General features: G+C 35.5%; 1 protein-coding gene across 1 annotated transcript in view; it reads right to left on the bottom strand.

Moving 5' to 3' along the window:
- ARID1B (AT-rich interaction domain 1B) overlaps nt 1-11524 on the bottom strand; it is a 571310-nt gene that overhangs the window by 436420 nt on the left and 123366 nt on the right. The gene's annotated exons all lie outside the window — the stretch shown is intronic.

The following is an 11524-nucleotide window of genomic DNA, read 5'->3' as shown; positions in this document are numbered from 1 at the left end:
AGAGAGAGAGAGAGAGAGAGAGAGAGAGAGAGAGAGAGAGAGAGAGAGAGAGATCGATCAAGGGGGAAGCTAGGAAAGAGCCTCTTGCTGAAGATGGGCTTTGAGCTAAACATCAAAGGAGGTCAGGTAGAAAGCTAAGGAAGGAAAATATTTCAGGCTCAGAAGACAGCCACTGATAAGGCATGGAGCTGGAAGAGGGACAGAAGAAGAGGTGAGGAGGCCCTAAACAATGATGATGGATGAACAAATGAAGAGTAGGCTGTGCTTAGAGATGTTAGAAAGATAGATACCACACAAAAGTTTATAACAGAAATGCCAACATAATATGAATATTTCAGAATTTGAGCTCCATAAATGGAATGTATTATAAACAGTATGCTCAGATTTCAGCAAAATGTTAAATTTAGTGTCTCCTATCCTTGTGGACAAGATATAAAGATACAGGCTAGAAAATTGTAGTCAGGTAGATTTGGAAGCAGGTAAATGAAAATACTCAAAAATTACCAAAGGAGAATAAAAGGAGTAATGGAAGTTGTTAGATAGGTACATTCAATTTTGAGGTAAAGAAAATCTTCCTAACAGAGTTGGCCAAAAGCAGAATGCACTACATTGGGTCATAGTAGATTTTCACACTTAATGGAGGACACATCAGGGAAAAGTTAAATGATCATTTGAGGATATCACAGAGCTGACTCTTACTCAAGTAAAAAGGCTGGGATAACTAGATGATTCTCCGAGGCTCTTCCAATTCTGAAATTCTGTGCTTCACTTCTGTATAAAAACAAAGGATCCAGATTCTACAATTGGCTGGCCATGATTTTGTCTCCTTAGAGATAGCTAATAAAAACAGTAGCTTGCATTTATATATAATTTGCTTTGTAGTTTGCAAAGCACTTTACAAATATTATATCATTTTGACCTCATAATAATCCTGGGAAGTAGGTGCCATTGTTATCCTCATTTTAGAGAGAGGGAAACTAAGTCTGAGAGAAGTTAAGTGACTTTCTCAGGACGACACAACTAGTAAGTGTTTGAGGTTGGATTTGAATTCAAGTCTTCCTGACTTCAGGTACAATGTTTACTACCTACTGTGCCATCTATCTCTATTTATAAATTGGGGCATAAGATTAAGATTCACATAGTCTTTCCTGTTTATCCTATAGATTAAACACAAGGCATGATAGAGACACCAGCAGGATAAAGAATATAAATAATGAAAGTAAAATGAGTTAAAGCTGCTTTTATATTGTAAAGAATGAATAGTTCATTTTCTAGTGTATTCATAAAACTGAAAAATTAAGATTCTTAGATATAAAAATAAACAAAAATATCTTGTCAAGAGAGAGCTGGATATCATACTTTCATATTAAAAGAACAAAGGTCTGGGTTAAAATTGATGACTTAAATGATGTGTAGAGAGGTAATGATAACTGTTTGATAGCTCTGGGAAGGATTTCCATTTGGGCACATGGTGATAGTTGGTTATTATTGCAACTCTGGGATGGCTTTATTAAAATAATTTCCCTAATTAAACGTCTGTTCTGAAAGCTACCTGTATTTAACCCTGAAAAGTAATCAATACGCTAACACATTTTTATCATTATAAAATCTAAGAAATATCTTGTAACACCAAAATAGGAGACCTGCCAACGCAGACTTTTACTTGAGTGGACAATTAAAGCCAAAATCTTTGAATGATTAGGGAATCCCAGTTAGGAGGTTCAGAAATATTCAAGAGACTTTAATGAAATCAGTACAATGATGTCCAGAAACATCTGTAGGATGTAGGAGCATCTGTAGACTCTCATCATTAATCAATCAATCATGAAGCTTTTAGTAAGCACCTACTAAGTACAAGGTACTATCTATTGGGAATCCTTTTTTGATTTAAAATCTTTTATGACTTTAACATATACATGGGAGACACCTCATTGGAGAAGAGCTTTTAAGGTGGTATTTTATTCTACTGAATCTACTGAATCAAAAGCTTTTTTTACAATCCAAGCAGATCATGTGTCCCCTGTGTATATTTCAGTTAACAGTGTGACTATGAAGATGTAGTGGGTCATAGATTATCATAAAGACAACGAGCTGCTTCCTGAAACAAAGACCTATCTTTTTAGCCCAAAGAGGCTTCCAGTCAATCTATATGGAACATACATAACTAACAGGATATTTCAATCTCCAAAGACTCAAAGTTGTAGGCTATTCAGAGGGCAATTAAGAGAAGCATGGTGGATATAAAGAGATGACTACATGTCATCAATGAATAAAGAATTGCACATCCAAAATAATGAGAAGGACATCACAGAAACATAACCAGGGGAAAAAAAGGGGGGGGGGGACAAACAGAATTAGTGGATGGAGAGGCTTTAGGTCTTACTTAAAGGAAGCCTTCCCTCAGCAGCTAGAAAGATGCCCCTTCTCTCATTGTAAAGGATTTATAAGAGAGGATGGACAAAAATGAAAGCAGAGAAAAAGATATGGACCAGGATGCAATCTGACCTATCTAAAAAATTACTCATATCAATGAGATAATAGGTCTATTGGAGTACTAAACATTTTCAAAGTTAATTGATCTTTAATTATAAAGATCATGGTAAGTAGAACCTTTTTTCAGTTCAACAAGAGATATTGTTGCCATGATGTTGGAGAACAAATGATTAAAAAAAATATATACATATATATATACACATACATATATATATATACAAATTGTTTCAATACAAATCTGTATATTACCAGTTTCTAAAATTTTATTGTTTTTATCTTGTAACTTGCTAATATCAGAAAAGTATTCGTTCTAAATTTAAGTTAAATAATAGTTTTAAATTGACTGGTTATATTCACAGCTAGGCTGCCATTTACTTCCCGGGGGTCATAAATTTTTCTAGACTAAGATGTTAATATATGTGACCTTCAACAAGTCACTACATCCCCTTTAGGAATCAATTTCTTTATCAGTAAGCAAAGGGATTGGATAATCTCTGAGGTATTTCTAGTTCTAAATCTATGATCCCATAATCCATGATCTAAAAGGATGCATCTGATTTTCTAATGAAACCAAATGGTTATATAGGATCTAAGTAGGGAAATTAGCTTTATAAACAACTCCAAAGGATCCATCTATTTCAAATATTGATGTATACTCATATTGATTCTAGGTGTCTTTTCCCTCATATTCTTGCAAGCCTGCAGTCAATGTAAAGAAAAACTGGGCCAGGGACTGGCAATATGAAGAGCAGTAAAAAAAAAAAAAAAAATCAAGCCCTCGCTATTTGTCTGTCTTCTTTTCTATACTAATCAATAAATAGGACAAAGAGATAGAAGTATTTTGAGATAAACTACTTTCATTACTATTAAACAATTATTATTGTAGTAGTAAGAATATGAGCAGCTAATATGTATATATGGTCCTTTAATGTTTGCAAACTATATATTATCTCTCATTTGAACAACTTTGTGAAGTATAGAGAACAGGTATTATGACCTCTCTTTTTCAGACAAAATAACTAAGGAGATTTCAGGTAATGTGTTAAGCATCTACTAGTTAAGGGAAGCACCTACTAGAACTTAACCTACTTGGTACCACAACTAGTTAAGTACTGGAAACAAGATTGAAACTCTCACTCCAAACCCTAAATTCAACATTTCCATTACACCAAGCTGCTTTTGCTTCTTTGCACTGATTTCCCTCAGGTTCCGAGAGACTGTATCTGAAGGGTGGGTGGGGAGGGGGTTGAGTGTTTTTAGAGTGACAACTTAAGTCCATCTACATGAGTTTGAAAATCTTTATAATGAAGTATATTAAACCCAGGGGTACTCCCCAATTTCCATCTACAGCTAAAACAGTGACTTTCATCCAAAGATTTCACTACATTTTCAAAAGAGAAGACTACTTCATATTTTTCCGACAGAAGCTGAGGCACAGGGGTGAAATGATCTGCCTAAGATCAGACTTGTGATGAAAACTAGAAAAAGAATAAGAGATTCTGGACTGAGGCTGATATTTTAAAACAGAGACTGCCCTTAGAGGAAATGTCAATGGAAAGGAATCATAGGCAGCTTTAATTGACAGGCCTGAGAATTTGGTCATTTGTATTATATTTGGCCACATAAAAATATCAAGGCAGTCTTGAACATCTTCCCCCCTCCCAAAAAAAAATAAGTACCAGGCTACCTACAGAGGACACCAATTTAAATAAAATAGGAAATGTTAATTGAGAACATTGTCAATTTAATGTGTTAGCTGTGAAAAGAAAATTGGCTCCCTCAATTCTTTTCTTTGAAAACTAAATTAGGAAAAAGTAATAGAAAAGTTTTGCGAACTGTCACAGCTCCCCCCTACTTCCATTTCTAACAGGACCCACACCTTCAAGAGATACTATTCACTCTCATTCATTCTGTCACCTCAATTTACTGAGCTCCTCAGGGTAGTCTTTCAATTTCATCATATTAAAACAGGGTATGCCAAGTATAGTGCTATAATAAAGACTGACAGGGATGGCCTTTACATCCTATATTCTAAAGAGAAATAATTTGGAGTTCTGGGAGGTTTCAGAGGTTTTTTTCTTTTCTCTTTTTTATACTCCCATAATTTTGAGAACTATTTTTCAACATTCAAAAGCCAGTTATTTCTCATTACTAATTTCAGATGCTCAATATTTTGTACTAATGTTAAGAGTAGGAAGTTTGGCAGATGTAGTTGAAGAGAACGAGAAGCTAGGAGACCTGGTTTTAGTTCTGATTCCATCCTTCACTCATGCTGTGAATAAAATTCCAGTCATTTAATTTTTCTAACACCTCGATTTCTTTCTGTGTTAAAACAAAGCAGAAGATGATTTCTAGGGTAAAGCCATGAGGCCATAGGAACAGTGTAAGGTTCACAAACATCCCATTCCTACTGGTCACTCTGTCATGACCAGCTCTTCATAACTGATCACAACAATACTGTCCATGGGGCTTTCTTGGCAGTAGTTTGTCATTTCCTTCTCCAGTAAATTAAATAGAGGTTAAGTGATTTGCCCTGGGTCACCCGTTACCAGGTATCTAAGGCTGGATTTGAATGCTGATCTTCCTGCATTCTATTTACTGACCTTCCTTGCTGCCTCCATCATTTCTACTTGCTTACATTTCTATTTCTTTCAGGTGTGGGGAAAAATGAGGATACAGGATGCAGCATCATGCAGTAGAAAGTCTCTGAAATCCAAGTTCAAATCCCACCTTTGAGACTTGCTGCTACTCACATGAATATTGAGCAAATCATTTAACCTCTCAAGGCCTCAGTTTCCTCATCTACAAAAAGAGGGGTTGAATAAAGTTGCTTTTCTGTTTTCAGTTCTATGCTCCAACAATTCTATCACCCTCTGAGTTTAATTTTCATTTTAGTCCCTTTTTTTTTTTTTTTTTTTAATATCACTTGGATAAAAGGCTCAGAAGATAGTCAGGCCTAGAAAGGGTGGTCCATGGGTTCAAATGTGGCCTCAGACAATTCCTAGCTATGTAATACTGGGTAAGTCACTTAACCCCCATTGCTTGGCCCTTACCACTAAGTCAGAAGATAAGGGTTTAAAACAAAAACAAAGCAAACAAAAAGATCACATAGTTTAAAAAAAAAAAAAAACAAACTAGAGGCCCATATTCCTAATTTTGTCTTAGTTTTATGCTTTTGTCACTTGGCTTCTCACTGCTACAATTTCTTCATTCCAAAATGTAGGGATTATAATGACCTACTTCTTTAGAAGGATATTGTGAAGAATAACTAATTCCTGCAAAGTGCTATGCAAATAGAATATAAGAGTGCCTAGCAATGCTAAATAATAAAATGAACAATTTATCTACTACTAATGCAACTACTCAATTTGGACATTAAATTAATTCTAAAAACACACATTTGCTTTCTCCATCTGTCTTTTTTAGAAAAGATGATTTGCTTTGTAAATGAGTCATATTTTGGACCCCGCTGAACAGAGTGCCATTTAAAAAGAAATAGAAGTGGGGGGAAGAGGAGACTAGCAAGAATGAGGTCTGCCAAAATACTTCTGACATGAAACGCTGCAACAAAGTCATGTCAAAAGTATTCTCTGTCTTTCCAGTTCTAAATCTGAAAAGACATCTAGAAGGCCTACAGGGAAAAAGACTAAAAGCATTTTCCAAGCCTTCTTTTAAGGCTTTAAAATACTCTATCCCAATGTATGCCATGCATTGTGAATGAGCCAAAACAAAACAGAAAATTATACAAAAACGTGTATCTTGTCATATGACCTCACACAGCAGGTAACTTTTGTTACTAATAAAATACTTCCACATAAAACTGTCTGAGTGCTTGAAGGTAACTTGCTGTAGATCAAGTTTTTAAGCAATAAGGCATAGGTCTTAGCCAGATGAAGGCAAGTAAAGGTAAGACATGACATCAATCTCTAAACTTTCCATATCTGAGGACTAAAAAATCTGCCTAAAAATAGCTTTATCACTGGTAAAGCTTTGCAGAAGATAGCTAAGGGCCCACAAAATGGATAATTCATCCTAGATTACCAAGAGTTGAATATATTTCTGTTTCTAGTACAGAGGAATTATTAGTATGACTCTCAAATTTCAAATCTTTTCCAACTTTGAAACCTATGAGCCAAATCCAATATTATTAAATCAACAAGGGTATCTGACTAAAATACTCTGAAAACAATTGTATCTGATACCTCAACCATTTTTTGTTTTTTAAAATTAAATTTTTATTGATTTTTTATAACACTTAAATTTCCTCCTACATTATTCTCCCTACCAAAGAACCAGCTAGACAAATAAAAGAATTTTTTTTATAGATTAGGAAAAATAAAAAGAAATCAGCAAAAACAATTGATGCATTTTTTTAAAATCCAAAAATAAAGGCAATAATTCATCCCTGTGGACCCTTTGAGAGCTACAAAGGAATAGGTAGAAGAGGGGAAAAGCAGTAGCCCTCATGTCTGTTGATCAGTCAACTTCTACAGGATGGAAGTGATATTTAATTGAACAATTTAGCAATGAGTATACACTATATACTTAGTAGAGTCCCAGTGCAGGAGGATACAAAGGAATTATCTGATATGATAAAATGATAAATTTGAAAATGTCCAAAGAGATCATCTATTTAGCATTCTTGTTTGTCAGTTAGGGACCCAGGTCCACAGATAGTAAGATTTTATCCTAGGTCACCCAAATTAATAAAAAGTAGAAAGATGGTTCAAACTGAGCACATCTGATTCTAAAACAAGAGCCAGTTCTCCATTGTACCACACTGTTTCTCCCATGAGAAATTAGTTGGTAATCATTTTCTTCAAAAACAAAAACAAAAACAAAAACAAAAAACAAAGATAATGGTAAAAATTTCCTACTTAGCATTGCTAGAGGTATGAGAGGAACCATAGGACTTTACTGCTCCCCAAAGTTAAGTTCAAAGGTCTATGTAAACTCATTATGAAATGGGAAAGATTTCTAGTCAAAATTACAGAAATGCCACCAACATATGAAGTAATGGGATGTCCTTTCTCTTTAAAGTGGGGGAGGAGAAACCTATGCAAAAACTAAGTCTCCAGCAATGTTTGAATGTACAGGAACTAACCTATCTAATCTATCATGACAATCACATGTCAATGACATTCCAATTTCAGCTTGTTCTTCCCATCTATTCTCAAACTTTCATCCAATACTACTGGTACCATCATGTCAAATGCCATATTTTCTAGAGGGAAAAAAAATGAGGCCTCAGTGTGGTCTATAAACCTAAAGCACTTTAAAGTCTGTAAATACCACTAAAAACTTTAAAAATAATAAAAATCCTGCCAAAAGTACAAGTTTACACAATCCTCCTCAAAATTAAACTAAATGGTTTTCATTCATGTAACTTTTGTATAGAATTTCTAAGTGAAAGCCCTGGGGCCCAATCCACTGAAACCACTGAATGTCTAAATCTTACTGGCTGGTAATAAATAATCTGATTTCTTGTTTAGTGTCAGCTGACAAGCAACTGTTCACCCATTAGCATCCCCATCAATTATAAAATTAAATTCTTGAATTGACATTTTTCTATTACTGTTGAATGAAAAAAAATTAAAATATGTAAGTCATACCAATTCAGAGTACCACTCTGAAGCAATTATTACACAAATTCCAGTAGACCTCCTGGAGGAATCCTCTCATTCCTAGTATTTCAGAAAGGACAAGAAGGAGTGTAGGAAGATCTAAGAAACAACTCTTACAACTATACTTCCAATCATTTCTGCAATCATGACAAACTATAAACACTATTGGTTACTGCTTAAGGGTAAAAAATGGGAACGCTGATTTACTGGCCACAGTAAACAAATCTTTATAAAACAATAGAAATCAGTAATTTTGCAAAAACAGCAATTTAGAGAATATCTACCAAATTAACTAAAACAATGCACACTGGTAACTCTATGGTAGCATAAAGAGGTCATCTCATAGTATAGAAATCCACAAAAGCCCAGTCAGTATTAGTAGGAGAGTACTAATTCCCATGAGAGTAGGCATATAATATAGCACAAGTCTGTGGTCACTCTATCAAGACCTATAGGAAAACAGCACAATAAGCAAGTTACTTTTAGATGCCTGAGTAAAAAATGGAAAAAGAAATACACTGAATTCTATTTAATAGAATCACATTTAAATGAAATCACTACTATAATGTTAAGAGATTTTAGCCTTTTGCAAACTGTATAAAATTTGTCCACACAAGGGAAAATGCCCAGAACAGATCAGAGCAAATGGATAGTTCTTGTAACTGTCAATTAAACTTGAATGCTTCATTCAACCAAATTAATGCACACATACCTTTTCAATTTACTGCCAATTCAAAAGCCTCTAGAACAAAGACTTATCTAAGAAACCAGAGAAGAGGGAGGATGAGATGAACTATCATAGAACTAAATGAAATCATCTACAAATGCATCCCTCATTAAATCTTCTTTTAATTATTGGGCAGACATTATACTCCACACACAGATCCAATCACAGAAATGCCAAAGACGACAACATTTGTCTAGCCTTCTTGTGTGATAGTGATTAAAACATTTTAATTCCATAGCTAATATTTAGATTGCCAAAAGGTTTCCAATTGTATAAGTCACATAAAAGACAAAGTTGTCTCCCATTAGCTATCATTATTTTTTCTTAAAAAGCTATACTCCGTATTTTACCATTACTTAGGATCAAGGTAAAAACCCAAGGGATGCATTGAGGGTATAGTCACTGCTCAAAGCACACTTCTGAAAGACAAGATAACAATTTGTCAAAGAGCATCCTTCTCCTTATCTCCCTCAGAGGGATGCAAGATTATTAATCTTCAGAACACAAAGAATTGAAAAACTACAATTCCCAGTATACCCTGCAGCCCATTCAATTACTATAAGTACATGAGGCTTAGCTGGGAGGGAGATTAGTTTTAAGAAAACATAAAACTAGTTCTCACAAGCCATTTCCACCTTACAGTGCACTACACAACATAATTTTCCCATTCTCTACTTGCAGAAAACAAGGTTGGAGAATAAATCATCTGCTACGGATTGGACAATAGTTTTTTGTTTGTTTCCTTTTCAAATTTCTTTGCGAGATGACACCAAAAGGCTATGTTCACCTTTGGGACAAACTCAAATGATAGTAGCAGCAACATGAAGCCCTTTAGCCACGTAACTAAAATACAGAATTTGAAGTAAGGAAACTATGATGCGATTTTCAGCTCTATTCTTCAGTCAGACAAGCCATTTAGTCTTTCAATTACTTCCGCTTCCTCATTTGTAAAATATGGATACTTCCCTACTATATCCCACAGTGATCTTTATGAGAATGAATTATATAAACTACTGAGTTTCTTACAAAATGATGCTAAATAAATACAAGATACCACATTATCTCCACTATCTTTAAGATCCTGGCTGAATGGAACAAGGAGATGACAAAATTTTGGCTGTATAAAAAAAATATTTCAGATTAAAATCCAATGAGTCTAAAAACAAAATATTTAAAAGAAAAAATAGCTTTCTAAGTCTAGGTCTTTCTTTGAAGCAAATATGAACGTATAAAATGCACATTCGACTTAATTCCCTGAAATACTTAGTATCCAATTAGTAAGATAAAACATTTCCTTTAGGTGCTGTAAACAATTCTAGGAAACACTGTACAAACTAGATCTCCCTTAGCTCAACAAGGAGAAGCTTGTTCTATGCCAGGTATCATTGTGCTCTGTTTGATACAAAGGGGTACAAAGACTAAAACTATCCTCCAGGAGCTTACATTCTATGTTATAAGGGATTGGAGGGGAATTTCAGTGAAGTAGAGAAGAAGAAAGGGCAAGGTGGTGGCTCAGGAGATATAAAAAGAGAGCCAAGTAAATACAAGTCTTGGGAACACACAAACTTCGAAGAGCAGGAAGAACAGGTTGATTCAGTGAAGGCAAGCAAGGAGCTGTCAGATAAGTATGGGGGAAGGAGGGGAGAAACAATAGAAAGTGCAGTCACTAAAGGGAAAGGAGAAAGTGTGCAAGAGAAGGGGGTGATCAACAGTCAAGAAAGATGAGGATGGAGAACAGCCTATAAAATATTTCACAATTAATGGATTAATGGTAGCTTTGGGGAAACACAATTTACTTATTCAAGTGTTAGAGTTAGGACACAAATTAAAAGGGGCTGAAGAATGGGTTAGTGGTAGGGAAGGAAAATCAAAGGAGCATCAATGGCTCTTTCTAGCAGTTTAACAATGATGGGGAGGAGATATGGCAGATGAGAGTCTGAAGAGACATCAGGGACAAGGAAAGATGTTCATAGGATCAAGGAAACCTGAGCATGTGAGTAGGCAGTGAGGAGGGAGCCAGCAGAGAGGTAGAGATTAAAGATAAGAGTGGAAAGAAAAACAATCATCACTGGCAGAAGGACCTATAGGAGAGAGTCTCTGAATGATCCAGTCCCTTTTGAGGAAGAGATTTCTGCGGAGTAGTTTTATAAATAAGGCCGAAAAGGGTCTCACCTCATCATCTTGACTATTGGTGCAGCCATGTTCTCTGCATCCACTGTGTCTGCAGTCCCAGAGAGCTAATTCATTCCCGTGCCAACAAAACCGGTCCAGATCCAGCACCAAAAATTAGACCACCCAAGGGCATTGACAGCAGATAGCCATCCCAGCAGCTTACAAACCACAGAACCCTCATTTCTGTATCAGCAAAGCTTCCAACATCACTGGAATTTCACCTCTGCTCTCCTATCAAACTGACTGCTTCCATTTACCAGTCTTATTAGCTTCACATTCTGGTTTTGCTCTCAGAGCCATATGCTGCATAGGAACTAGATGGGCTGGCTGGCCTCTTATTTTCTCCACAGGGCACAGCATCCACAAATCTTTCTCTGTGGAACAGGAGTTCTTGACCTTTGTGTCAGAGAACCCTCCGGCATTCTAGTGAAGCCTTTGGACCCCTTCTCAGAATAAAGTTTTTAAATGTCTAAATGAAAACACATAGGCTTTACAAAGGAACCTAATT

This window comes from Gracilinanus agilis, chromosome 4, assembly GCF_016433145.1.
Source record: "Gracilinanus agilis isolate LMUSP501 chromosome 4, AgileGrace, whole genome shotgun sequence".
Classification (NCBI taxonomy): Eukaryota; Metazoa; Chordata; class Mammalia; order Didelphimorphia; family Didelphidae; genus Gracilinanus; species Gracilinanus agilis.
The sequence above is the reverse complement of the archived record's forward strand: the minus strand, read 5'-3'. Positions and strand labels throughout refer to the sequence as shown.